The 27,657-nt window shown below is 43.9% G+C and overlaps 1 protein-coding gene across 2 annotated transcripts in view; it reads right to left on the bottom strand.

Moving 5' to 3' along the window:
* REST (RE1 silencing transcription factor) overlaps positions 1 to 26,612 on the bottom strand; it is a 66,691-nt gene extending 40,079 nt beyond the window's left edge. Inside the window, exon 1 of one of the 2 annotated variants that reach the window (XM_077475814.1) lies at positions 26,481 to 26,612. The gene's annotated coding sequence lies outside the window, so the exon portion shown is untranslated. The remainder of the gene's footprint in view (positions 1 to 26,480) is intronic. The other variant, XM_077475813.1, reaches the window with a different exon arrangement.
* Positions 26,613 to 27,657: the final 1,045 nt, after the last annotated feature.

The following is a 27,657-nucleotide window of genomic DNA, read 5'->3' as shown; positions in this document are numbered from 1 at the left end:
CCTATCTTCCTTCCCTTTACTCAGAACCCCTAAAAATTATATATTTTATTCTAACACCCTAAAGAATAAAATGGTGGTCGTTGCAATACTGTCTGTCACACCGTATTTGCACAGCGGACTTACAAGCGCACTTTTTCGGGGAAAATGTATTTAATAAAAAAAAAAAAAAAAAGACAACAGTAAAGTTAGCCCAATTTTTTTTAATATTGTGAAAGATAATGTTGCGTTGAGTAAATCGATACCAAACATGTCATGCTTCAAAATTGCGCCCGCTCATGGAATGGCGACAAACTTTTACCCTTTAAAATCTCCATAGGCGACATTTAAAAAATTCTACAGGTTGCACTTTTTAAGTTACAGAGGAGGTCTGGGGCTAGAATTATTGCTCTCACTCTACCGATCGCAGCGATACCTCACATGTGTGATTTGAACACCGCTTTCATATATGCATTCGCTTCTGCACGCAAGCTTGGCGGGACAGGGCACGTTTAAAATATATATTTTTTTATTTTAACTTTTATTTTTATTTTTTTCACTGTTCTTTAAAAAAATAAAAATAAATGTGTGTCATTTTTATTCCTATTACAAGGAATGTAAAAATCCCTTGTAATAGAAAAAAGCATGACAGGTCCTCTTGTATATGAGATCCGGGGGGTCAGAGAGACCTCACATCTCATATTTACACTAAAATGCAATTAAAAAAAAATTTGTCATTTGAAAAAAATAGAATGTCCCTCTAAGAGCTATGGGCAATGACTTGGAGACAGGTGGGGGGGCGGCTATCTTCCCCTCACTTGTCTCCATGTCAGGCCAGGGACAGGTCCAGATCGCCGTCACGGACCCGGCTCCTAACTTTTTTAGCTGGCGCCTAGATTCCAAGCAAATTTGTCAACCCCTGAACTAACGATTATTTTAATAATCGATTAGTTGGCCGATTATTGTTTTGATGAATCCATTAATCGCCTTAAAAAAAAAAAAAAAAAAAGGACATTTATTCTTAAATATCTCTATACAGTGGTAAATATAAAATAACCAACTATATGGTTAGGGAGCAAAATATCTAATCCACTCCGAGAATAACAGACAGAAGAGATATACTGTATATACACTATTAGAGGAGATATACTGTATATGCTATTAAAGGGTGAATTCGGTAAATATCAGACACGCTTCAAATTTTTTTATTTAAAAAACAAACAATGTCTTCCTTAAAAAAAAATTTAATTTTCTACTGGTTAGTGGGGTCAAACCGGCATTCATTTTCGACCATAGTGAAAATTTGGAAAATATTAGAAAACTGCTTGGTCAAAGGAATTTTCAGAAAGTATGTGGTTTTTCGTTCAGAAATTACATTCATTTTAAAAACAATGTTAAAGTGGTTGTAAACACTTTTTAAAAAAATCCTAAAAAAAAAAATCCTGCAAGACAAAGACATAATAACTTACCTGAGAATGAAGCCCCCGAAGCGGTCCTCAGTCTTCCTCTTTGCCGCTGCCATGGATCCCGGAGCGACTTCCGGGTCTTGCGGCTCCGGCGCTGTGATTCGCCGGAGCCGCGATGACATCACTCCCGCGCATGCGCACGGGAGCCAACAGTCGCGGCATATCACCGCGATCTGCGGCCTGCCCCAGTGCGCCTCTGTCTACGGCACATGTGCTGTAGACAGCGGTGGCTGTCTTCGGGCAAATATCTCCTAAACCGTATAGGTTTAGGAGATATTTCTTGGACCTACAGGTAAGCCTTAATCTAGGCTTACCTGTAGGTCAAAGTGGTTTGTAAGGGTTTACAACCACTTTAAAAACAAGTGAAAATTTCAAACAAAACAACATTCTTTCATTCAGCGAAAGTACAAAGTGGGCAGCATAAGGCCCGGTACTCACCTATGCCATTTGCTTTTGATCTGTTCCTGCAGGGCTTTTTGCTGTGAGTTTTGAATTTTGCGCACATGATTTTGCTGCGATTTGCATTTTTTTGGCCAATATGTTGGGCAGATTAAAAAACACAAATTGTTGCAAAAACGCATTACATGCTTTTCTGCAGCTTTTCCATTTAACTATATTGAAGCAAAAAAATGCTGTTTTGTGTATATAAAAAAAAAAAAAAAAAATAAAAGTCCCTGGACCTTTACAAATAGACACCAGCTGAAAAAAGCATGGATATGAACGTGTCCCATAGGAAACCATGTAACTGAACTATAGTGCGTTTCTGCAAAAAACACATAGGTGTGAACCAGGTCTAAGACATTTAGTAACATAATGGGGTAAAAAAAAAAAAAAACACTAAAATGAACCCCTTTTATAGTACAAAAAAAAAAAGTGCCGATAATCACTATTGTAAGGGGTTCATTTTTTTTACTGTAGAACTGTGAAAGTAATATTTACAGTAGCGATTTGCTCTTTTTTTTTACTATAAAGGGCTCGTTTTAGTTTTTTTTAACCCCATTATGTTACTAGCCGATTAATAGATTACGAAAATGGTAATCGATTAATTTCATAAATCGATTAGTTGTCGATCGATTAATTGTTTCAGCCCTAGTTGCATGACCAAGCAATTACCAGTTAAAGTAGCGCAGTGCCAAAGAGCAAAAAATGCTCTGGTCAGGAAGGTGGTAAAACCTTCCAGAGATCAAGTGGTTAAAGCAGAGGTCCACCTTAAAGTGGACCTTCCGCTCATTGTAACCCTCCCCCCCTCCGGCGCCACAATTGGCACCTTTCAGGGGGGAGGGGGGTGCAGGTACCTGTACAGTACAGGTATCTGCACCCACTTCCGGCGTAGATTCTGCAGAAGGTACACCCCTTTCCGCAGAATCTACGCCCCTTTCCGAAGGTCCCCCGCTGCCTGCTGGTAAACACACGGATCCCAGAGACATCGGGGACCATCCTTATTGCGCAGCGCGACTCGCGCATGCTCAGTAGGGAACCGGGAAATGAAGCCGAAAGGCTCCACTTCCTGATTCCCATACCCAAGATGGCGGCGGCAGCACCCGAGAGACGATCGAGAGATCGGCTTCGGGTGCCGACATCGCGGGCGCGCTGGGCGGTGGTAAGTGTCATTATTTTAAAAGTCAGCAGCTGCAGTATTTGTAGCTGCTGGCTTTAAAAAAACGGCGGACTCCCGCTTTAAGAGCATATACACAAAAATCTAGGTTCTACATTTATTTCAAAGAATGCTCAGTTTACGTATTTAAAAGATTTAAATCTTAAGTCTAGAATAAGAATGGCAGTAAAATAAAGCCCTGGACAGGTGGTTCTGACCCCTGCCAAGCACCTCTTGAACAACAAAGCAGCTGTTGTGAACTTATCCAAGTGGCTCAGCGTGTTTGTGGTTGGGGTCAGTGCTGCACAGCTGGCTAAACATTATATGCAAGATCTATCATATACACTTTGCTGGGGGAGTTTTTGGCAAATGGTGGGGATGTAGTCCTAATGCAGGGCTCAAAATATTTGCTTTAATTCTAGGAGCCAGCTAAAAAGTTTAGGAGCCAGTTTTTTTTTTTATGAACAAAGCTTACGAGTAGCACATGTTTTTGCATTTTTTTGCGCACTTAAAAAAAAAATTTAAGCCTGAAGATTACACATAATCACAATAAGGTTAGTCACAGCATACAAAAAACAATAGGGTGGGTTGTTGCTGTCCTGAAAGACTCCTGGAAAACATGTTACCGGTAAGTCTAACTTAAATTTTCCCTTAACGTCTTTCAGGACAGAACCTGAGGGGATAAAATGCACCCCCCACACCAGAGGGAACCACAGCCTGCAGGACCTTTCTGCCAAAAGCCTGATCATCTTCGGACAGTAACTTGACCACGTAGCCGCCTTACAAATTTGATCTGGGGTGGCACCAGCTTTTTCTGCCCATGTTGTGGCTTGAGCCCTTGTAGAGTGAGCTCTAATTCCCAGCGGGGGAGATAGACCCATCTGAGAATAAGCTAACAAAACAGTGGATTTAAACCATCTAGCAATTGACCTCTATGATGCTTGGTGGCCTTTTTGGTTTCCAGAAAGAGAACAAATAGAGTCCGGGGACAAGAAAACTTTCATTATTTTAAAGTAACGCAATAGGGTTCGTCTCACATCCAGGTTGTGAAAGTGACCTTCCTTTTCTCCTGAAGGGTTTGAGCAAAAGGTTGGCAGGATGATCTCCTGCGACTGGTTCTGAAATGTCTCTACTGGTAAAAAGCTTGGATCTGTCTTAAAGAGACATTCCACTGGGAAAAAAAAAAAAATATTAAAAGCCAGCAGCTATAAATACTACAGCTGCTGACTTTCAATAAATGGACACTCACCTGTCCTAGGGTCCAGCGATGTCGGCAGCCGAGGCCGATTGAGCGGCTCTCAGCTGCTGCCGCCATTCTCGTGAGGGAATCAGGAAGTTTAGCGTTGCGGCTTCACTTCCCGGTTCCCTACCACGCATGCGCGAGTCGCGCAGCGCAATGGGAATGACCTGCGCTGTCTCTGGGACCCGTGTGTGTCCCAGCAGACAGCGTGCCGGCACAGGAAATAGCACAGACTCCCGTGGGAGTCTATGCCCGGAAGTGGGTGCAAATACCTGTCTTAGACAGGTATCTGCACCCCCCTCCCCCTGAAAGGTGCCAACTGTGACACTGGAGGGGGGGAGGGTTCCGATGAGCAGACGTTCCACTTTAGGGTGGAACCCTCGCTTTAAGTACAATCCTATCTGGATAAATGGACAAAAAAGGTTCTTTAACTGAGTTCACTGATTGTTCTTGCAGATGTGATTGCAACTAGAAATACAGTTTTTAAAGTCAAATTCTTTAGAGAGACTACTTGTTGTGGTTCAAACAGTTCCTTTGTGAGGGCTTGCAGAACCACTGAGAGAGATCCCATTTGGGAAAAGGTTTAGCCGGAGCTGGTAAGTGGCCCCAATGCGGCCACTTGCACTTTAAGAAAGCTGACTGAAAGAACCTTGTCTGCACCCTTTTATAAGAACTCGAATATTGAGACAATGGCTTTCACAGCTCTATTTTCTGAACAACAGCAAGAAACTTATACCTTCCACACTTTGGCATAAAATAGCTCTAGTTACTTTCTTCCTCCTGGAAAATAATGTGGTTATTAAAGGTTCTGACAAACCTTTGCTCCTTAGCATCTGCTCCTCAGATACCAGGCAGTGAGGCTTAACCTGGCTACATCCACTAATACCCTGGGCCTTGTAGAAGTAAATCCTGTCTGAGAGGAAGCTGCCAAAATGGTTTTACTGCCATTTGCAGAATAGTGGAAAACCAAGCTCTCTTAGGCCAGAATGGAGTAATCAGAATTAGCGACGCTCTTTCCTTATGCATTTTTCTCAATACCAGTGGAATCAGCTGGAATGAGGGAAAGGCGTGCCCCAGGTGAAAATTCCAAGGGTGCGCCAAGGCATCTATCCCCTGAGAAATGTCGTCTCTGTGAAGGGAAAATATTTACGGGAGCTGTGCATTTTGCCTTGATGCAAACGGGGCCACTTGTGGATGGCGCCAGGTCCTGGTGATCAATGCAAAAACCTCTGTATTAAGGCTCCTGAACCTTCTGCCTGCTCAAAAAAATCTGCCACTTTGCTTAATGTGCCTTTGAAATAGACTGCAGATAAGGGCAGTAAATGGTTTTCCACCCACCCCAGAATTTCCTCTGACGGAAACGTTAGAGTTTTGCTTCTCGTGCCTCCCTGCTTGTTCAGGTATGCTATGGTAGCGGCGCTGTCCAACAACCTAGACACGGAATCCTAGAGGGTTTGGAGAGAAGGCAGCCAGCGCTAAGACGACTGCTTTTAGCTCCCTCCAATTTGAGGATTTTTCTGCTTTGTTCCATGACCATGTTCCCTGTGCCAAATCCTGACCCACGTGGGCCCCCCATCCCCACATACAGGCATCTGTTGTCACAATTTTTTTGATCGAGAAGGACCAGAGTAGAACATTTTGCAACACTGACTGATTTTTCCACCAACAAAGTGATCGGTTGACGCAGGTGGGGATCTTTACCATTGTAGATAATCAAAAGACGGGCATATTGGCACTGCTTATATTAACTATAACATACATATCAGCCAACCATGATCATGGTAAAAATACAATAATATATATGAATCTGTTTGGGACAGTAAGGGAGTAAAAAAAAAAAGTGAATCTTTAGACACTATAATGGGTTCCTATTTTTAAGCAGCTTATGTGTTGTCCGTTCAGGACAAATAAGTGTGAATCCCTAAGCAGTATGATTAAATCCTGTTTACAAGTAAACTATATACCAATAAAAACACTCTGTATCCACATCAAGAATGGTGTATGATCACCAAGTGGATAGTGGCTGATAACCTAGTGTTGATGTAAAGTGAACTCCTAATTTGCAAGTGAATCAAGTGACAAAAATATTATATAGAAAAAATGTATGGCATGAAAAAATATGCAATCATTAAATAAAAACGGTGGGGTAAATAGATTGCTTATTATCAAGTGAACCAAACTGAAAAAAAATGTTATATCTCAAATGTACATAAATGATGACTATAAAGTCAATTAAAACGTGTGTGTATATATGTGTGTATGTATATATTTTATATATATAAAAATCTTCCAATATCCAGTGTTCCTCTTTCCATAAAAGGGACTTGTGCTGGTTTCCAGGTGATGCTACTTTATATAAACTTCTATGCATCAAATAAAGTGAATACCACCCCTGTAGGGGTAAAGAGCTTGTAGTAAACTAGGTCTCTAATCTGGATATCACCGGGAATGGTAAAATCTCCTACTCCGGAGCAAGATATATGCAAAGCGGTATCCACATGCAACAGTTCCTGGGTCTGGACGGCATGTGTTCCACAGACCGACATGAGGGGGGGAAAAAAAGCAAGCTTCCGGAAACGACTTTGACGTGTACCAAGTCCCAACTTACGCGTTTCGTGACTAGACTTTGCCTGAGGCATCACGCCTCAGATGTCCAGTGACAAAACACGCAAGGTGGGACTTGGTTTTTTTCATGTCGGTCTAAGGAACACATGCCGCCCAGACCCAGGAACTGTTTCCTGTAAGCCATTCATGTAATCGGGGCAATTGTTAGCCCCTTTTTGTCTAAAGGAAAGTCCTTTTTTACTATTTCTATTTGTGATAAAAAAAAAAAAAAAAAACATTTCACCGGATTTACACTATGAATGCCCATTTTTGATTGCATGTGGATACCGCTTTGCATATATCTTGCTCCGGAGTAGTTTACCGTTCCAGGAGACATCCAGATTGGAGACCCAGTTAACTACATGCTCTTTATAGGGGTGCAGGGGTGGGGGCTTCTGGTGAGTGCATATACCTAAGGGGGAGCACGAGAAGTCACTTTATTTGATGCATAGAAGTTGATATCAAAGCAGCATCACCTGGAAACCAGCACAAGTCACTTTTTCGGATTAAGAACACTGGATATTGAAAGACTTTCTTAAATATTGGTTTTCATGGACTTTATATTTATATATAATTTTCTCAACTGTACAGAAATTATATCCGTTTGATTCACTTGGTAACGAGCAATCTTTTTGCTCCACGGTTTTTATTTAATGATTGCATATTTCTTAATGCTGTACATTTTTTCTATATATTTTTTTGGTCACTTGATTCACTTGCAAATTAGTTCACTTATTATCAACACTAGGTTATCAGACACTATCCACTTTGTGATCATGCACCATTCTTGATGTGGATAAAGAGTGTTTTTATTGGTATATAGGTTACTTGTAAACAGGATTTACTCATACTGCTTAGGGCAGTGATGGCGAACCTTGGCACCCCAGATGTTTTGGAACTACATTTCCCATGATTCTCATGCATGCTGCAGTGTAGTAGAGCATCATGGGAAATGTAGTTCCAAAACATCTGGGGCGCCAAGGTTCGCCATCACTGGCTTAGGGATTCACACTTATTTGTCCTGAACAGACAACACATCCTCTGCTTGTCGACCGCCGCACAACGATGTATGTCGGCAGAATGGCACGGGCAGGCATATGGGCGTACCTGTATGTCCCTATCTGCCAGCGGATGGGGGGCCCGATCAGGAGGCCACCCCCTCGCAATCACTCCTGACAAATGAAAATCTTCCTCTGCTGTAGAGATGCCACGACGACGTAATCGACTACGTCGACTAAGAAAATACGTTGACATGCGTTCTGGGCGTCAATGCGTCACAGTGGTGGCAGTACTTAGTATCTAGCGCTGCCCTCCGTGCCGCCGTCCCCCTATCTTCTCCCCCGCCGTCCCCCTCTCTTCTCCCCCTCCGTGCCGCCGTCCCTAGGGGTGCAACGGATCGTCACCGATCCGTGATCCGAGCGCACATGCCGCGATCTCGGCCTTAGGAGAGGCCGCGGCTTCGGCCTAGCTCCGAAGCGGCGGCCATCTTTCTACACCCAGGCGTTTACAATGTGATCGCTCCGATGCAATGCAATGCAATACTCTCAAGGTTATCCAAAGGATTAATTAGCTAATCAAAAAAAAAAACTAGATTCATTAAAAAATAAAAATAATAATCGGATAGTCGTTGACTAATCGAAAAAATAATCGATAGATTAGTCGACAGACAAATTAATCATTAGTTGCAGCTCTACTCTGCTGCTGTAATGTAAACAGCGGCAGAGGAAGTGATGTCATCTCTCCTCGTGTCTTTCTTTTTGTTCCGAGGAGAAAAAAGACATCAATGTGAGTCGCACCAACACGCAGGCACACTATTCACCCCCCCCCCCCAATCACCCACCTGCACCCCCTTTCACAGTGACACCAAAAGCATTTTTTTTTTACTGATTATTGCATTGGTGTCATTTGACTGTTATAAGTGGTAGGACAGTTAGTGGTAGGCCCCTTTGGGTCTAGGGTAACCCACTAATAAAAGCACCCCCCCCCCCTCGCCAGTATCACTAAGCAATCATTTTTCTGATCTCTGTATTAGTGTCACAGGTGACGCTAGTTAGGCAGGTAAGTATTTAGGTTTGCCGTCAACTTTTTATAGCGTCAGGTACCCCCATGTACTACCTAATAAAGGTTTTAACCCCCCGATTGCCCCTTAGTTAACCCTTTCACCAGTGATAACTGTTACAGGTGATGCTGGTTAGTTTGTTTTTTATAGTGTCAGGGCCGTTTATTACCCAATAAAGGTTTAACCCCCTGACCGCCCGGCGGGTGATATAAGTTAGGTATTAGGGTCAGATAGGGTCTGCGTCGCCCCAGGCAGCATCAGGTTAGTGCCAGTACCGCTAACCTCCCTTAGTGGTATATTTGAACGAATCAATATCCGATCAGATCTATACTAGCATCCCCAGCAGTTTAGGGTTCCTAAAACCGCAGTGTTAGCGGGATCAGCCCAGATACATGCTAGTAGGGCTGAAACAACGAATCGATTAATCGGCAACTAATCGATTATGAAATTAATCAATTACTATTTTCATAATCGATTAATCGGCCAGTAACATAATGGGGTAAAAAAAAACTAAAATGAGCCCTTTATAGTACAAAAAGATCAAATAATTGCTACTGTAAATATTACTTTCACTGTTCTACAGTAAAAAAAAAAATGAACCCCTTACAGTAATGATCATCTGCTTTTTCTACTATAAAGGGATAATTTTAGTTTATTAACCCCATTATGTTACTAAACATCTTAGACCTTGTTCAAAACAGTGTTTATTGGTGCCTTTTGCAGAAATGCACTACAGTTCATTTACATGGTTTCCTATGGGACACGTTCACATCTGAAAGGGTCAGGGACTTTTTAAACGCAAAATGGTGCTTTATTGGTTCAATATTCTTTAATGGTGAAGCTGCAGAAAAGCATGTAATGCGTTTTTGCAGCAAATTGTGTTTTTTAATCTGCCCAAAACTAAAATACAAAAATGCAAACTGCAGTAAAATCACGTGCGCAAAAATCAAAAAACGTACAGCAAAAAGCACTGCAGAAACAGATCAAAAGCAAACTGCATAGGTGTGTACCGAGCCTTATGCTAGCCACACCAATCAATTTTCGGATTAGAGAATATTCAGACAAAAAATCTTCGCTGAATGAAAGAATTTTGTTTGAAATTTTCACTTGTTTTTAAAATGAATGTAATATCTGAACGAAAAGCACATACACTGTCTGAAAATTCCTTCGACTAAGAAGTTTTCTATTATTTGTAAATTTTCCCATCACAGTGGTTGAAAATGAACGTCAATTTGACCCATTTTTTTTTTTTTAAGGTTATTAACTGATTAATCGAAACAATCGGCCAACTAATCAATTATGAAAATAATAGTTGCAGCCCTACATGCTAGCACCTGCGTTTTGCCCCTCCGCCCAGCCCACTCAAGTGCAGTATCGATTGATACGTTCGCAGAGTCAGGCCTGATCCTTGCGATCGCTAACAGTTTTTTTGGTAACGTTTGTTACATTTGCTGAGATTCAGGAGCTTTGTTACCTGTGAGTCTCACTAGTGAACCACTAAATTTAGAGCCCAAAATGGCAAATCGAAGGTACACTAGTGAAGAGGCCTGCGCGTTTCTTAGCATGACAGATAGTAAAGAGGAAGTCACTCATCTGTCAGATTCAAGTTCAGAACAGATCCTGTAGATGTCAACGGCTCCATGACAGGTAGCTCTGGCGACAGAGTTGTGGTCCCTGCCAAGGTCAGGCATACCAGAGCCCAATCTTCTTCTGTTGCTGAGGTGCAAGAACCGCAGGGCTCTCATAGGGAACAAAGAGGTACTAGTGCCGATATTCCTTCTGGTGAACTGGCAAGCACCAGCAGCCTAGTACACCCTGGTCGTACATCCAGCACTGCAGTAACACGTGGAGAGTCCCATAAGTGCAGTTCCAGCTGGTAAGGTGACAAGCACAAGTAGTGTCCCGCTGCCACCAAGAAGACACCTGCTGCATTCGCCAATCCTAATTGGGAACCCACCACTTCTGCAGCACCCGTACTTCCCCCATTCACTGGCCAACCCGGCATTCAGTTGGAAACAGTTGATTTTACGTCACTTGATTTTTATTCACCGAAGATCTCTATAGATCTATTGTGGACCAAAGAAATTTGTATGCTGGTAAATACATTGCCGCTAATCCCCAGTCCTCCCTTGCCAGAGATTGGAGACCAATTACGGTCTCAGAATTTAAGACCTTTCTGGGCCTATCCCTCAATGTAGGCATAGTTAAAATGAGTACGTTGTGGTCATATTGGTCCACTGACCCAATGTATCATATGGCCGTGTTCTCTGCTTCCATGGCCAGGGTACGATACGAACAGATGTTGCGGTTCATGTACTTCAACAATGAACTCTGTCGTCCTTGTGGAGACCCTCAACATGATCAGCTCTACAAAATTCAGCCCCTCGTAAACCACTTCAACCAACATTTTGCAGACTTGTTTACTCCACATCAAGTTGTCTGCGTTGACGAGTCCCTGATTACATTTTCTGGCAACTTGTCATTCAAACAGTACCTTCCCAGCAATCGTGCCAGATACAGGGTCAAGATGTATAAAGCTCTGTGACAGGGCCACAGGCTATACATGTAGTTTTATGGTTTACGGTCACATAGAGTCGACAAACTGCCCTGACTACATAGCAAGCGATGGAAAGATTCTGTGGGACTTGGTGTCACCCTTATTCGCAAAGGGGTACCACTTGTACGTGGACAATTATTAACTCGTGCCACTTTTTAGTCAGCAGTTTGATCATCAGATTGGAGCAAGTGGCAGCGAGCGACATAATCGCCCGGGCTTTCCCCAGCGGCTTGCAGATTCCCATCTTAGGCTGGGGGAGAGAGCCTGCTTGAAGTGCAATATCTTGCTCGCTATGAAGTGGAGGGATGTTTTCGTTCTTACATCCCTTACATCCCTTCATGCAGACATGACAATCCAAATTACTATGGCAACTGGTGTTGTGGAGAAACCCCTCTGTGCCAAAGAATATAACCAAAATACGGGAGGGGCAGATCTCAGCGACCAGTTGTTGGTGCCATACCTAGTTGCCCATAAGGCCAGATGCTGGTACAAAAAAAAGCGTCTGTTTATTTGAATTGGCTTTGCTGAATGCTCATGTGCTATACAGAGCTTCGGGACGGACTGGATCCTTCTTTAAATTCCAGGAAGATATCGTCAGAGACCTTCTGTATCCAGAAAGTGCTCCACCTCACCATCCCCAACCAAATGCAGTAAGCCGGCTGCATGAGAGGCATTTTCTGTATGTCCTCCCGAGTATCTCTACCCAACGAGACCCCCAAAGAAAATGTGTCTGCAGAAAGCACAGATATAGGCGTGACACCCGACCCGTTATTATTGTCCCCGCTGTCCTGACAATCCTGGGTGTTTGCATTGGTGAATGTTTTGAATGCTACTACACACTAGTGGAGTTTTAGCATAGGGTACAGCATGGCACAGACTAGACACACTTTCACAGGGTCTCCCAAGATGCCATCGCATTTTGGAGTGTCCCAAACCTGAAACCGAACCGTTACAAATAAAATATATAAAATAAAATAGTCGTCATTTTATTGTTCTCTATTGTTCTGCTCTTTTTTACTGTACTCTATTCTGCAAGGTTTTATTATGTTTTATTGTTAATCATTTTTTGTTTTCAGGTACGCCATTCAGCTGCAGCGCGGATTTATTGACCTTGACAGCGATGGCGTTTGCTCCCACGATATATAAAACTGACTCCAGCACTGTCGGAGGTGATTTCACCACCACAGTTAAAATAAAAAAAGCATATGGTGTCATATGTAAACAGCAATTGCACTATGCATGTGAGGTAACACCGAAGGTCAGATCGAGGGGCATAATTTTAGCAGAAGACCGCCTCTGTAAATCTAAAGTGATAACCTGTAAAGGTGTTTAAATGCTTTTAAAAATATATGTAGTTTGTCACTGCTGCACGTTTCTGTGCAATTTTAAAGCATGTCGTGTTCGGTATCCATGTACTCGGCTAAGATAATCTTTTTATTTCATCAAACATTTGGGCAATCTAATGCGTTTTAGTGCATTAAAAAAAGCGCAAATACTGTGTGGGGGAAAAAAAAAAAAAAAGTGATAGGTAGTGAGGAGTGAAAAAAAAAATTCGCGTCCTTAGAAATCCTGAAGGCGGTGCTTGGTTTTCGGGGCCCCGTACGTGGCTAGGCTCCCAAAGATTCCCACATATGTGCTATCTTCGTACTCAGAAGCAGCAGAATGTATTCCACATATGCCCATGGCACGTTTGAGCAATATATCATTTAGTGACAACTTTGCGCAAAAAATAAACATTTGACATTTTCACGCAACTTGTGGCAAAATATAAAATATTCCATGGACTCAACATGCCCCGAAGCAAATAGCTTGGCGTGTCTACTTTCCAAAATTGGGTCATTTTGGGGGGGGGTGTCATCTTGGCATTTTATGGCCTTCAAACCTGATGGGTAGTGAGGAATGAAATCAAAAATTTAAGCCCTTAGAACAGGGGTTGACAAATTTGCTTGGAATCTAGGCGCCAGCTAAACAAGTTAGGAGCCAGGTCCATGACGGCGATCTGGACCTGTCCCTGGCCTGACATGGAGACGAGTGAGGGGGAGATAGCCCCCAGCCCCCCACCTGTCTCCAAATCATTGCCCATAGCTCTTAGAGGGACATTTTTTTTTTTCAAATTACCAATTTTTTTTTTAAATTGCATCTTGGTGTAAATATGAGATGTGAGGTCTCTCTGACCCCAGATCTCATATATAAGAGGACCTGTCATTCTTTTTTCTATTACAAGGGATTTTTACATTCCTTGTAATAGGAATAAAAGTGACACCCTTTTTTTTTAAAAGAACAGTGACAAAAAAAAAAAAAAAATTTTTCTTATTTTAACTTTTAAAGCTCCCTGTCCCGCCAAGCTTGCGTGCAGAAGCAAACTCATATGAAAGCAGTGTTCAAACCACACATGTGAGGTATCGCTGCGATCGGTAGAGTGAGAGATAGAATTCTAGCCCTAGAGCTCCTCTGTAACTTAAAATGTGTAACCTGTAGAATTTTTTTAAACGTTGCCTATGGAGATTTTAAAGGGTAAAAGTTTGTCGCCATTCCATGAGCGGGCGCAATTTTGAAGCATGACATGTTGGGTATCGATTTACTCGGTGTATCATTATCTTTCACGATATAAAAAAAAAAATTGGGCTAACTTTACTGTTGTCATTTTTTTTATTAAATAAATTTTCCCCAAAAAAGTGCGCTTGTAAGTCTGCTGTGCAAATACGGTGTGACAGACAGTATTGCAACGACCACCATTTTATTCTCTAGGGCAGGGCTTGACAAATTTGCTTGGAATCTAGGAGCCAGCTAAAAAAGTTAGGAGCCAGGTCGGTAATGGCGATCCGGACCTGTCCCTGGCCTGACATGGAGACAAGTGAGGGGAAGATAGCGCACATGAGATCTGAGGTCTCTCTGACCCCAGATCTCATATTTAAGGAGGACCTGTCATGCTTTTTTCTATTACAAGGGATTTTTACATTCCTTGTAATAGGAATAAAAGTGACACCAATTTTTTTTTTTTTTAAAGAACAGTGAAAAAAATAAAAGTGAAAGTTAAAGTAAGAAAATAAAAATAATTTTAAACGCGCCCTGTCCCGCCCGCATATGAAAGTGGTGTTCAAACCACACATGTGAGGTATTGCCATGATCGGTAGGGCGAGAGCAATAATTCTAGCCCTAGACCTCCTCTGTAACTCAAAACATGCAACCTGTAGAATTTTTTAAACGTGGCCTATGGAGATTTTAAAGGGTAAAAGTTTGTCGCCATTCCATGAACGGGCGCAATTTTGAAGCGTGACATGTTGGGTATCAATTTACTCGGCGCAACATTATCTTTCACAATATAAAAAAACAAATTGGGCTACCTCTACTGTTGTCTTATTTTTTTTATTAAATAAATTATTTTTCCCCCAAAAAGTGCGCTTGTAAGTCCGCTGCGCAAATACGGTTTGACAGACAGTATTGCAACGACAACCATTTTATTCTCTAGGGCAGTGAAGGCGAACCTTGGCACCCCAGATGTTTTGGAACTACATTTCCCACAATGCTCATGCACTCTGCAGTGTAGTTGAGCATCATGGGAAATGTAGTTTCAAAACATCTGGGGTGCCAAGGTTCGCCATCACTGCTCTAGGGTGTTAGAATAAAAAATATATATAATGTTTAGGGGTTCTAAATAAATGGAAGGAGATAGGCAGGAAATAAAAAAAACAGGCAGGGGAAGCTCCATTAGCATTGCTGGTTGTCATACCAATGACCACCACAAGAGGGCGCCAGATTCCAGAAGGAATCATAGGACTGCAGAAGGCCTCAAAGCCGCGGCCACAATTACCGGCCGCCGGCGGAATGGCCCGACGCGATCACACCGGGGGGGTCCACGGAAACAGGATACCCCCAGCTGTGCTGTCCCAGGTCGCTAATTCTAGTCGCAAATGCGACCTGGCGCCCGGGTTTTGTCGAGCCCTGCCTTAAAAATCCTGAAGGTGGTGCTTGGTTTTCAGGGCCAGTATGCGGCTAGGCTCCCAAAAAGTTTACATCTGTGTAATTTCTCTTTATTCAACAGGCCTAGGGGGTCTTTTGTTTGGCCGGTAGGGTGCAGATTATTCCATCTGTTTGTTGATCCCGAGTACGCCGTGTCTTGGGTGGCTGTGGGTAAGCGCCGCTTTTATTAGATCGACATATCTGTGTGATTGATATTTATATAGCTTTTTATTTATTGGCATCCAAATATGCTTTTCAATAGGTATCTTGTCTCTTGTATAGTCTTAACCCTTTTTTTTCCTTTTTCTTTCAATATTAAATTTGTTGTCAGTTGCACGTTTCCCTTGAAGAAGCTCATTGCGAAACATATCGGGAACAAGTGCGATTATTCTGCCAACATCTACTACTGGGATCCCTCCAGCTCATTAACTATGCGCATACAACTGTTTGTAAATTTTTGTATAATATTCTAATGTCTTTTTAATGTATATTAGTAAATCAATATGAATTTTTAGCATATTTTGTGTATAATATTGTTATATTTTGCACCGCTGAAAAATCCCCCTTGCCTTACTCTTTTTCTCTTTATAAACTCTCTTTATTCATGTTTTGGAAAATATAGAAGGGAAACTAACTTTTCCATCTTACCCTAATCATTGTTTTAGAGGTTGCTCCTCTCCTGGTACTCATTTTCATATATGGTGGGATTGTCCGGTGGCGCAAGAATTTTGGAATAACATATTTGCAATGGCCTCTAAAGCTTTAGATATCTATATTGCCCCAGACCCAGCTATTACACTTTTAAATCTCAAACCAGATTCACTCACACGGACACAATTCAAACTACTTGTTTATATTAACCTCCCTGGCGGTTTGATTCAGTCTGGAATTAGGTGCTGAAAGCGGTACAATTATTTTGCACAGAAATCTGGCGTTTTATTTTGTAGTCCTGTAATTCTTAGGAATAACGCTCTTAAATCTGTTCAAACCAGAGTCTAGCAGACATCCCGGGTATGATAAAGTTTATAATATAATAAAGAATAATAAAAATTATTCAATAATGTAATCAAATCCAAAAACACTGAAAAAGTTACACTTTTTGGTTGCTATGGACAATCTCCAAATTCCAGGCAGTAAAAAAAAACAGTCTTTATAATATAAAAGTGCATGCAGGGCACTGCACAGACCACTAGGGACAAAGGGGTGTGTATTTTTTAATACAGCACTGTAATCTGTAAGATTATAGTGCTGTGTGTGTTTTGTGTCTTAACTTTTTTGAATTTGCCGCCGTTCTCCGCTCCCGTGCGCCCTAACGCCGCAGGGAACGGAGCTCGGCGGCATTCGGCACTGTGAATCGAGCGCAGGACGGCTCGATCACACAGCGCGGCGGACATCGCTGGATCCAGGAGACAAGGTGAGTAACTCTCCCTGTGTCCTCCCCTGCATCGAGCGAAGCCATCCCCAGTCTGGCTCGGGGTTACCGCTCCTATCAGTATATTCCTACCCCGAGCCAGACTCGGGATTACCGCTAGGGGGGTTAATACAGCAGCTAAACAAACCATAGCTAAGGCATGGAAAACCAAAAATTTAATTGTGGTGGAAGCCAAACACAGACTGAACAAAGCTGTAATTTTCGATAAAATGACAGCTATTGAAAACAATAATATTAGTAAATTTCACATGATTTGGCAATCATGGGTTAAACATTTCTTTCCTTCTGATTTTGACCAGTCATTGCTGTTCCCACAATAAAATCCTTGTGTATCGCTGTTGTGCTATTGATTTATGTCATGTACCAGGCAGGTCACTACCTCCAGAGTTTTCATCTCATCCCTTTTCTTCTCTCTTTTCCATCCAGCTTCTTTTTTCTTTTATTTATGTTTTATATTTCAAAAGTTGGTTTATTTCTCATCAACATAGAGAATCGATCTCTCTTTTAGAGGGTCTATTCTTTAAAACTTTCTTTAAATACTGGTTGTGCTGAGCTAAAGTTAACCAGGAAAAGAGTTTTACTTTTTACATTATACCTGCCCCCACCTGTTCACAGCTTGAACCCATTTGCGGTGCACAAGTTGTCTGCAGGCACATTTCATTAATTCTCTCATATAGTTCGTTCCTAATTTAGTTCAATACTTATAATATTATAGTATACAATCTCTATGTTACTTATAACATACCTTATCTATGTGATCAATACCTGATTATAACTATATTGTTAATTTACGATACTCAGGATATGATGCTCGTTATGATCTGTAAACTTCCCTTTTTTTTTTCTCTTGAAATTCAATAAAAAGATTTAGGCTGGGTTCACACCACAGCGATGCGGGAACGCCGCAAATCCGCGGCGTTTTCCCGCATCGCATGACTCCCGCCGGCAGTTCACACTGCCCTATGCGAACGGCTGGGAGTGTCAATGAAATGTTAATGACACCCCCAGATCCGTCCGCATATCGCAGTGCGATCTGCAGACTCGCACAGGAATCGGATCGCATGGTGTGAACACCCATGTGATCCGATTCTGTTGCGGACCAAAAAAAGGGTCCCGTGCGAGTTTTCTGCAGGAGCGATGCGAATTCAGCCATACTATCTGTATGGCTGAACTCGCATCGCTACGGAGATCGGATGTGATTTGCACTGCAGTGCGGTGCGAATCACATCCGGATCTCCCCCCGCAGCAGTGTGAACCTGGCCTTAAAGAGGGATTCCACCAAAAAAAAAGAAATATTAAAAGCCAGCAGCTATAAATACTACAGCTGCTGACTTTTAATAAATGCACACTCACCTGTCCTGGGGTCCAGCGATGCCGGCAGCCGAGGCCGATCGATCGCTCGCCCCTCGGCTGCTGCCGCCACCATTCTAGGTGAGGGAATCAGGAAGTGAAGCGAATCGGCTTCACTTCCCGGTTCCCTACTGCGCAAATGCGCGAGTCGCACAGCGCAATAGGAATTCTCTGCGCTGTCACTGGGACCCGTGTGTGTCCCAGCAGACAGCGCGGCAGGACAGGAAATGGCGTAGACTCCCACGGGAGTCTATGCCCGGAAGTGGATGTAAATACCTGTCTTTGACAGGTATCTCCACCCCCTCCCCCCTGAAAGGTGCAATTGTGACACCGGAGGGGGGGGGGGAGGGATCCGATCAGCAGAGGTTCCACTTTAGGGTGGAACCCTGCTTTAACAAGGAAAATATAGAAGGGGATACAAGAAAAGAAAAAAAACAGAGACAAGCTGCATCATATGCATATGAAAAGGCCAATCCAAAGAAAGATTACAGCCCTTTCACACTGACAGCATCGGTGGTAAAGCATCGCTAAAACTAGCCGCGCTTGACAGGCGTTTTGTGGCCGCTTTTAACCCCCACTAACGGAGTGGTAAATGGGCAGGGGCGCTTTAGGAGCGGAATAATATATAAACACAAGTCCAGCAAGCAGCTTTTGTGTACGTCCTGCCAGCACAGCGCCACAGTATGAAAGCTCTAGGGGTTTCACACTGGGATTGAAGACATTTTTAAGGCACTTTGCAGGCACTCATTTTTAGCGCTAAAGTGCCTGAAAAACACCTCCAGAGTGAAAGGGCTCTTAGTGTACTCTCCATACTTGAACGTCAATGCAAACAGCCTCAACCAGTTATCATGAATACATACTGTCAAAACAGATAAACATATGGTTAAGTTTCCATAATAATTAAAACTAGTAGTAAATAATCTCCATAGCAACTTCAAGTATAAGAATTAATAAGCAACAATCAGTATAGGTTTCTCCTTACTCCTGTAGGTAACCCACAGATCAGGAAAACTAGATGCTACCTCATAAAATCTCAGGTAGAAAGGCACCAAAATCCTTTGTTTACAGCTAAGGATGTGACTAGGAAAAGCTGCCTGCCCTATCCACTATAATAACAGGTTGCTGGGGCCACAGTTATTGGCAAATCTCTGAAGAGCAAGCAATCACTTGCGGTGATCACTGCTGGATGCACTGTGCTGTAGGTGCCGGTTACATGTCATAGTGAGCTGAGCCATCAGCTGTTCTCATCCATAGCTGTGCAGTTTGCTTTTTGATCCGTTTCTTTGGTGATTTTTACAAATGTGTTTTTTTTTTTTTTCTAAACGCATTACAAAAAAAAACATCAAAAATGCACTACATGCGTTTCCGCAGCATCTCCATTGAGGCTGCATTCACACACTAACAGAGCAGCTTTTAGGCATTTTTATTTGAGGGTCTTTGAATGCTTTTAGAAGTGTATTGTAAGTGTTTTAAAGCTTCAGACATTTTTTTTTTGTTTTTTTTTTCCAATAGGAAGCACTAGGGGAGGAAATTAGGGGTGGAGAACTGCTGTTCGAGAAGAAAACGTGCAAAAGTAACTCATGACGCACATTTCAGGTGGTTCCATTGAAGACTATGGAGCCCAATCTAACCCCAACCTGCCAAAAAGAAGCTCATGTACTTTTATCAAAGGGTATGTTGCTTCAGGTGACAGAACGCACAGGTGTGAACAGAGGCCATTGAAATTATTTATATTTGGCTTGTTGAGAGTGTAAGAGCCAGTTCACACAGGGGCGAATCAGATCCGACTTCAGGTCGCCCCTAGTCGCCTCAGGTCGGACAACATTTAAAAATCAATGTAAGTGAATGAGAGCCGTCTTAATGCACACTACTGAAGTTGCTCCGACTTCAGAAGAGGTTCCTGTACTACTTCAATCCAACTTGTAGGCGACTGGTACACATTGTTTTCAAAGGAGGATGCCTCAAAGTCAGATCTCCGTCTATACGGAGGCGACTCTGACAATTATCAACTCTCAAGAGGGAACTCCACGCCAAATTTATTTTAAAAAATTGGCGTGGGTTCCCCCTCTGAGAGCATACCAGGCCCTTAGGTCTGGTATGGATTCTAAGGGGAACCCCCTACGCCGAAAAAAACGGCGTGGGGGTCCCCCCCAGATCGATACCAGACCCTTATCCAAGCACACTACCCGGCCGGCCAGGAAAGGGGGTGGGGACGAGCGCCCCCCCCACCCCAAAGAACCTCGTCCCCATGTTGATGAGGACAAGGGCCTCTTCCCGACAACCCTGGCCGTTGGTTGTTGGGGTCTGCGGGCGGGGGGGCTTATCGGAATCCGGAAGCCCCCTTTAATAAGGGAGCCCCCGGATACCGGCCCCCCACCCTATGTGAATGAGTATGGGGTACAATGTACCCCTACCCATTCACCTGTGAAAAAAAAAAAAATGTACAAAAAAAAACACAACACACAAGGGTTAAAATAGTTTATTGCACAGCTCCGGGGGGCTTCCGTCTTCGGGGGTCTTCTCGCCGCACTCCTCCGCTATCTTCTGCTAGCTCAGGAGCCCAGTTTTCTTCTTCGTCGCCCTCTTCTTCCGACTTCGGGGGTCTTGTCCCCCTCTTCGGTTCTTCTTGCCGGGCCACCGCTTCTTCTTCCATCTCTTTTACTAGCAGGGCCCGGTCTTGTGTCGCCTCCACCACCTTCCGTTCTTCTTCTGGAGATGTTGACTCAACGCTCTCTCCGGCCGCAATGCCAGGGACGCGGTGCGCGGCGACTTATATAGGGACAAGGGGCGGGGTCACCGGTTGATGTCACATTGTGACCCCGCCCCTTACGATGTCACAGTCCCGGAGGATGCTGGGACTGTGACATCATAAGGGGCGGAGTCAGCATGTGACATCAACCGGTGACCCCGTCCCTTGTCCCTATATAAGTCGCCGCGCACCGCGTCCCTGGCATTGCGGCCGGAGAGAGCGTCGAGTCAACATCTCCAGAAGAAGAATGGAAAGGTGGTGGCGGCGACAGAAGACCGGGCCCTGCTAGTAAAAGAGATGGGAGAAGAAGCGGTGGCCCGGCAAGAAGAACCGAAGAGGGGGACAAGAGCCCCGAAGTCGGAAGAAGAGGGCGACGAAGAAGAAAGCCGGGCTCCCCCGCTAGCAAAAGAGCTAGCAGAAGATAGTGGAGGAGTCCGGCGAGAAGACCCCTGAAGACGGAAGACTATTTTAACCCTTGTGTGTTGTGTTTTTTTGTACATTTTTTTTCACCGGTGAATGGGTAGGGGTGCATTGTACCCCATACTTATTCACATAAGGTGGGGGCCTATTAAAGGGGGCTCCCGGATTCCGATAAGCCCCCCACCCGCAGATCCCGACAACCAACGGCCAGTGTGGTCGGGAAGAGGCCCTTGTCCTCATCAACATGGGGACAAGGTGCTTTGGGGTGGGGGGCCACGCGGCCCCCCTTCCCCAAGGCACCCCCCATGTTGAGGGCAAGCGGCCTGGTACGGCTCGGGGGGGGGGGGGGGGGCTCGCTCGTCCCCACGCCCTTTCCTGGCCGGCCGGGTAGCGTGCTCGATTAAGGGTCTGGTATCGATCTGGGGGGGACCCCCCACACCGTTTTTTCGGCGTAGGGGGTTCCCCTTAGAATCCATACCAGACCTAAGGGCCTGGTATGCCCTCGGAGGGGGAACCCACACCAAATTGTATTCATAAATTTGGCGTGGAGTTCCCCCTTCAGAGCTCATTCTCTGATTGGCCACAGCAAAAGTCGTCTGGCCTGTGGCGACTTAAAGTTTTGTTGTAAGTCGCCCCAGTTCATGTTCAAGTCGTCTCCAAGTTACCTCACAAAGTCGTCCTGGAAGTCGTGTCGCCCCTGTGTGAACCGGCTCTTAAAGCTATAGACCTTGTTCACACTGATGTGATGCAGGAAACACACAAGATCTGCTGCATTTCCCTGTTTAGCAATAGCTCCACGTCATGCGGGTGTCAATGTTAGATTACCAACCCCCAAAAACAGATTGCATAAAGCACTATGATTGCCAGAAATGAATCACATGGGTGTGCACACCCACGCGATGCAATTCAGTTGCAGGCAAAAAATAAATAAATAAATAAATATAAAAAAAAGGGTCTTGCGCCATTTTGGTGCAGATGTGATTTTAGACATACAAAATGTATAGCTGAAATCACACAGGCATTGCATGTGATGTGCACAGGAATTGATTCCTGTCGGGATTCACAGTTCACACTGCGAACCAATCAGGGGGTGTCATTAACTTTGTATCAACACCAGCAGTAGTTTCGCAGAGGGCAGTGTGAACCGCTGGCAATTCAGGTGCTATGCGGGAACGGATACACGGGGGTTTCCTGCATTGCACCAATGCGAACTGAGCCTTAGTTCACAACTAGCCTGCACTAGAGGTCGACCGATATGTTTTTTTTCCTGGCCGATGCCGATATTTAGAAATCGTGGCGGCCGATGGACGATATATGATGCCGATTTTTTTGGGCCGATATGTTAGGCCGATTTTTTATTTATTTTTTTCCTCCCCCCCCCTTCATCTCATAAAATCTAAGTTGGACACCTTTCACACTGGGGCATTTTTCAGGAGATTTTGGGCTAAAAATAGTGCCTGTAAATTGCCTTCAAATTGGCTCCCCTGCAGTCTGTGTGAAAGCCTGAGTGCTTTCACAATGAGGAGATGCGCTGGCAGGACGTTAAAAAAAATAATAAAAAAATCCTGCAAGCAGCATCTTTGGAGCGGTGTAAACCGCTCCTCCACCACTCCTGCCCATTGAAATGAATGGTCACCACTGCTGAAGCACATGTAATGCGATTTTACAGCAGTGCTTCACTGCCCCGCTAGCAGCCGAATAGCGGGGCTAAAATGACGGTAAATCGCTGCTAAAACTTGCAGCGTTTTACCGTCAACGCCTGCCCGATCCAGTGTGAAAGCAGCCTTAATAAGTGATGCAGAAAATGTCTTTCACATTTATTAAACAAAAAAAAAAAAAAAAAGGGGGCTAACTTGCGTTTGAAAGACCTCTGCGCAAATACCGCGTCACATAAAATATTGCAACAACCGCTATTTTATTCCCTAGGGTCTCTGCTAAAAAAATATATATAATTTTTGGGGCTTCTGAGTGATTTTCTAGCAGAAAATACTGGATTTTTACCTGTAAGCAACAAGTGTCAGAAAAGATTTAGTCTTTAAATGGTTAAACTGAGAACTTCTACACAGGGAGTTCAGCCCATTGAAGAAGAAACATTGTATCGCTTTGATCTTTTCTTGGCAGCCTGCCAAGAAAGGAGGAAAGTCCTTCACTGATGTCTTTAGGCAACTTACATTGACTTCTATTACAGAAGTCTTTTGCAAGTGGCGCTGAACATGTAATCGGCTTTTTTTATCAGCACAATCGGCAGATCCCGATTAATTAAAAAAATGCCAAATATCGGCCGACCTCTAGCCTGCACTGTGCACCCTGATTGCAGAGAGCGTACTGATTCCGGCACCCGCATTGCACTGTTCTTCCAAGATGCATGGGGCTGCCATTCTTTCTAAATAAACTGTAAGCAAAGAAGAACACAGAGGGCACATAGGCCTAGTGCATTATCCTCAATACATATTTTTATTTAATAATATAGAGGTGAATATACTCACAAACCAGCACTTGTCATAGCACAATCATAAAATCATTTGCATTAATCCATAGGCAAAAATCCACAACACTTGTAGTCACATTGGCTAAAGCGTTTCAAGATTTCCCTCTTATGTTGGGAAACAAGGAAGCTAGGATACAGCAGCACTAAATGGAAAGGCACTGATCCTGACTGAAAAGTTCTCGTCAACACCAAGACATCTAAACAAGGCTCTGAAAGAGAGGGAAACCTTGAAACACGTTAGCCGATGTGACTACAAGTGTTGTGGATTTTTGCATATGGTATGGATGAATGCAAATGATTTTATGATCATGCTATGACAAGTACTGGTTTGTGAGTATATTCACCTCTATATTATTAAATAAAAACATGTATAGGAGGATAATGTTCTAGGCCTACGAGTCCTCTGTGTTCTTCTATGATTTCATTTGGACCTCCCCAGTCTAGGGAATGCAGCGAGGCGTGCATTATCCACATATACCAACATGCAATATAGCACGTGATCGCGGAAACAGCTTAAAAACACCGTGCAGTTTCTCTGCGGCCGTAGTTTTAAAAAGCTGCAGGCCCTTTTTTGTGTGGTTCACGTGGCACATTTCATTCAAATGCACCAACCATTCATTTGAATGAGCTGCCATGCCCAAGCAAAGGCAGGCTCATACAAGTGTGAAGCAGGCTTGACCCTTTCCAAAAACGCAGAGGCTGAAAAACAAATAGATGTGAATGTGTCCCACAGGAAACCATGTTAAATCTGTTCTATTGCCTGCTTGGTTTTTGCGTATAAGCCTTAGCTGTAGGTAAAGTCTCCAACGCGGTTAAAGAGATATTAACCCTGCATGCAGCAGCAGATGTCAGCGGCGCATGAAAGGTCTGGCGTTGGAAATTCAGGGCCCCTTGCCAGAACAGAGGGCTCCCGTTAGGGAACATGTCAGCTCCCTCAGTGGTGAGCGAGTGCTCCGTTCCAAGGCAAGCATTTCATAATGTGCTAGTATGCGATGCATACTAGCACATTATGCTATTGTCTTGCAGGTTTGTTTTTTTTTCAGCAGTTTAATACCGCTTTAAATGGATTGTAGTGCTTTTCTGCAAAACGCACTAAAATCTACATAGGTGTGAACTAGGCCTAAGTGCCAGTCTACACTGCAGCGATGTCTGACATTGGATGTGATTTGCTCAGCAAAGCAAATCAAATGCGATCTCTGCCATACAGATAGTATGGCTGAATTCACACCACATGCAGACCAAACTTGCACAGAAGCCTTTTTCAGTCCATAGCAGAATTAGATCGCATGGATGTTCACACCCACGCAATCCGATTCCTGTCCGAATTTTCAGATCGCACTGCAAAATGTAAACCGATTTTGGGGGGGGGGGGGTAAAAAACTTAATTGACACTTCCAGCAGTTCGCATAGAGCAGTGTGAACTGCTGTTGGACGAAAAATACCGCTTTCAAATCGATGACATGATAATTGGATCTCTAGTATAACGCTTGAGATCCGATCATGACGCTTCATTGGATATCCGATCAAACACGAAAATGTCTCTCTAATACCAGATTGGATCATTTTTGTTTAATAAATACAGTTATCTGCCGAAAAAATAAAAAAAAACAACAATAGAAATACACTGCAACACATGACATCACTTCTGGATTTTTTTATTCTGTCTTATGAGAATTTTCATAACCTCTCCGTTTTTGATATGCAACTAGCATGCAAAAAAAAAAAAAAAGGGTGAAGAAAATGCTCTGTTGTCCGATTTTGGGATCGTATATATGGGCCAAAATGCCCGATTCACACCTATGCATTTTCAGTGAAAACCATGATGCATTTTCAGAAATCATGTTGAAAATACTGTGCAAATATAGTTTATCAACTATAGTAGTATAAAAATAGTACAAATCTTCAAAATGCACAGGTGTGTATCAGGCCTAAGAGAGAAGAACATAGCATACACGGAACAGACCCCAGGGCTACTGATTAGGATTGGCCCCTGTCTGTACACAGAAGCCGGCCATAACACAGCAGCAGCAATCATCGTGCACGCCGTTTCCGCTCTTGTTAAACTTTCTACACGCCCATGAACAGGAGCCGGGGGGGGGGGGGAAGACCATAACACACATCCTAATCCACCACCGGAGTCCCACACAAAAAACCTAACAAACGAGAACACGCCGCCAGGAAGGGGGCAATGAGAGAGACGAGGAGCCCCTCTCCATATAAAACAAACTTTTACTGCGGCCTGGGAGCGGACACCGCCGCTAGCCCCCCCTGCTGTCAGACCCCGGCCAAGCTGCTTCCATGTTTACACGAGAAGAAGAGAGAAGGGGAGGACGGGCTCGCCCAGCCGTGAAGAAGTTTGAAGTGTCCCCCGAATCCCCGGCCAGCTTCTCCGCCTCTCACCTTCACCTTCCCGCTCACAACTTCTTTCACACGCTTTCCTCTAATACAATCCCACTACTAACGCCGAGCAACAACTTCTTAGAGTCTCGGCCTAACCAGCACCCCCCCCCCTCCCTTCCTCCAAACTCCGTCCAACTCTGAGCCCGCTCCGTACGGCGGCCCAATACAATGTGCGCTGAGCTCACCTACCGCTCCGCGATCAAAACTTCCACGGGAAACCGATCGCACCTTCTAGCCGATGGCTGCCTGGATCACATTCCTACACACGCCGCGCATTCCTGGCCAGGCTCACCCTCTCCAATGTGCAACGACTGCAGGGAGCGCGCACGCTTCTTGCCCTCGGCTCCGCGCTCGTGCCCGCTCTAGTTCTTCCTCAGTCATGTTCACCTGGAGCCAGAGAGACCGGCCGGGGGGTCAGAGAAACTCACAACAAGGGCTTTATGTAGATGTTTGGTGTCCTGAGGGTTTCACACAGCCGACCACCAGGAACATGCTTGTGGTGTGGGAAGGAACTCTGCATAATAACCTGCGAAACCAGTGCCAGTCTAATAGCCAGGTTAACAGAAACGTATGAGCGGCTTCTCTGAGGTACACATTGGCCTGCTTCATGCAGGCTTTACGTGGTTGGAAAGGCTAAAGCCTCGTACACACCATTAGATTTTCGGATGATCGTTCGTCCATTTTTTGTTGCATGCTAGTCTCATGTCGAATATGAAGAGGTTACTCACCATACGCAATTTCTCATACAACAGAATTCAACTTCAGAAGTGACGTAATTAAGGATCAGCTCAGGCGTGTTCGCAAAGACCCCCCAGGACGTCAGCACTGTGGAGCGCTAATCAGGGATTGCCGCCTCATCCTTTTAAAACCAAACATATATGAAATCCATAGGTTCTGTGGCTGATTAAGGTGGTAATTAAACTCACTTGGTGCTTTATCTGCATTAAATTAGCCTCAGAACCTGTGTGATTCATATGTGTTCGGGTTTAAAGTGATGAGGTGGCAACTCTATGCTATAATCGCAGGCGGTCAGACATTTCCTGATATCTACAGCCGCGTATCAGGGCAATGTCTCACTGCTTGTGCTTAGTACTCCGCAGTGCTGACTTCCTGGCGGGCTCTGCACGTGCGGTTTGTGAACACGCCTAAGCTCATCCTTCAATGTAATGTGATGAATAGTTTTGTATGTGTCCTTTCATTTCTGAGCATGTGTAGTTATGCTCTTAAACTTTTTTTTTTTTTTTTTTCAGAAGAAAACCATACTAATAAAAACGAAAATCGGACGTTCTCTTCACATCCAACTTTTGTCATACGAAAAATCAGACTCAGCTGTCGAAAGCACCGTACTAATGATCCGAAAAT

The sequence above is a fragment of the Lithobates pipiens genome, unplaced genomic scaffold (genome assembly GCF_037356315.1).
Source record: "Lithobates pipiens isolate NorthernLeopardFrog02 unplaced genomic scaffold, aLitPip1_a1.2 Scaffold_13, whole genome shotgun sequence".
Lineage (NCBI taxonomy): Eukaryota > Metazoa > Chordata > Amphibia > Anura > Ranidae > Lithobates > Lithobates pipiens.
The sequence above is the reverse complement of the archived record's forward strand: the minus strand, read 5'-3'. Positions and strand labels throughout refer to the sequence as shown.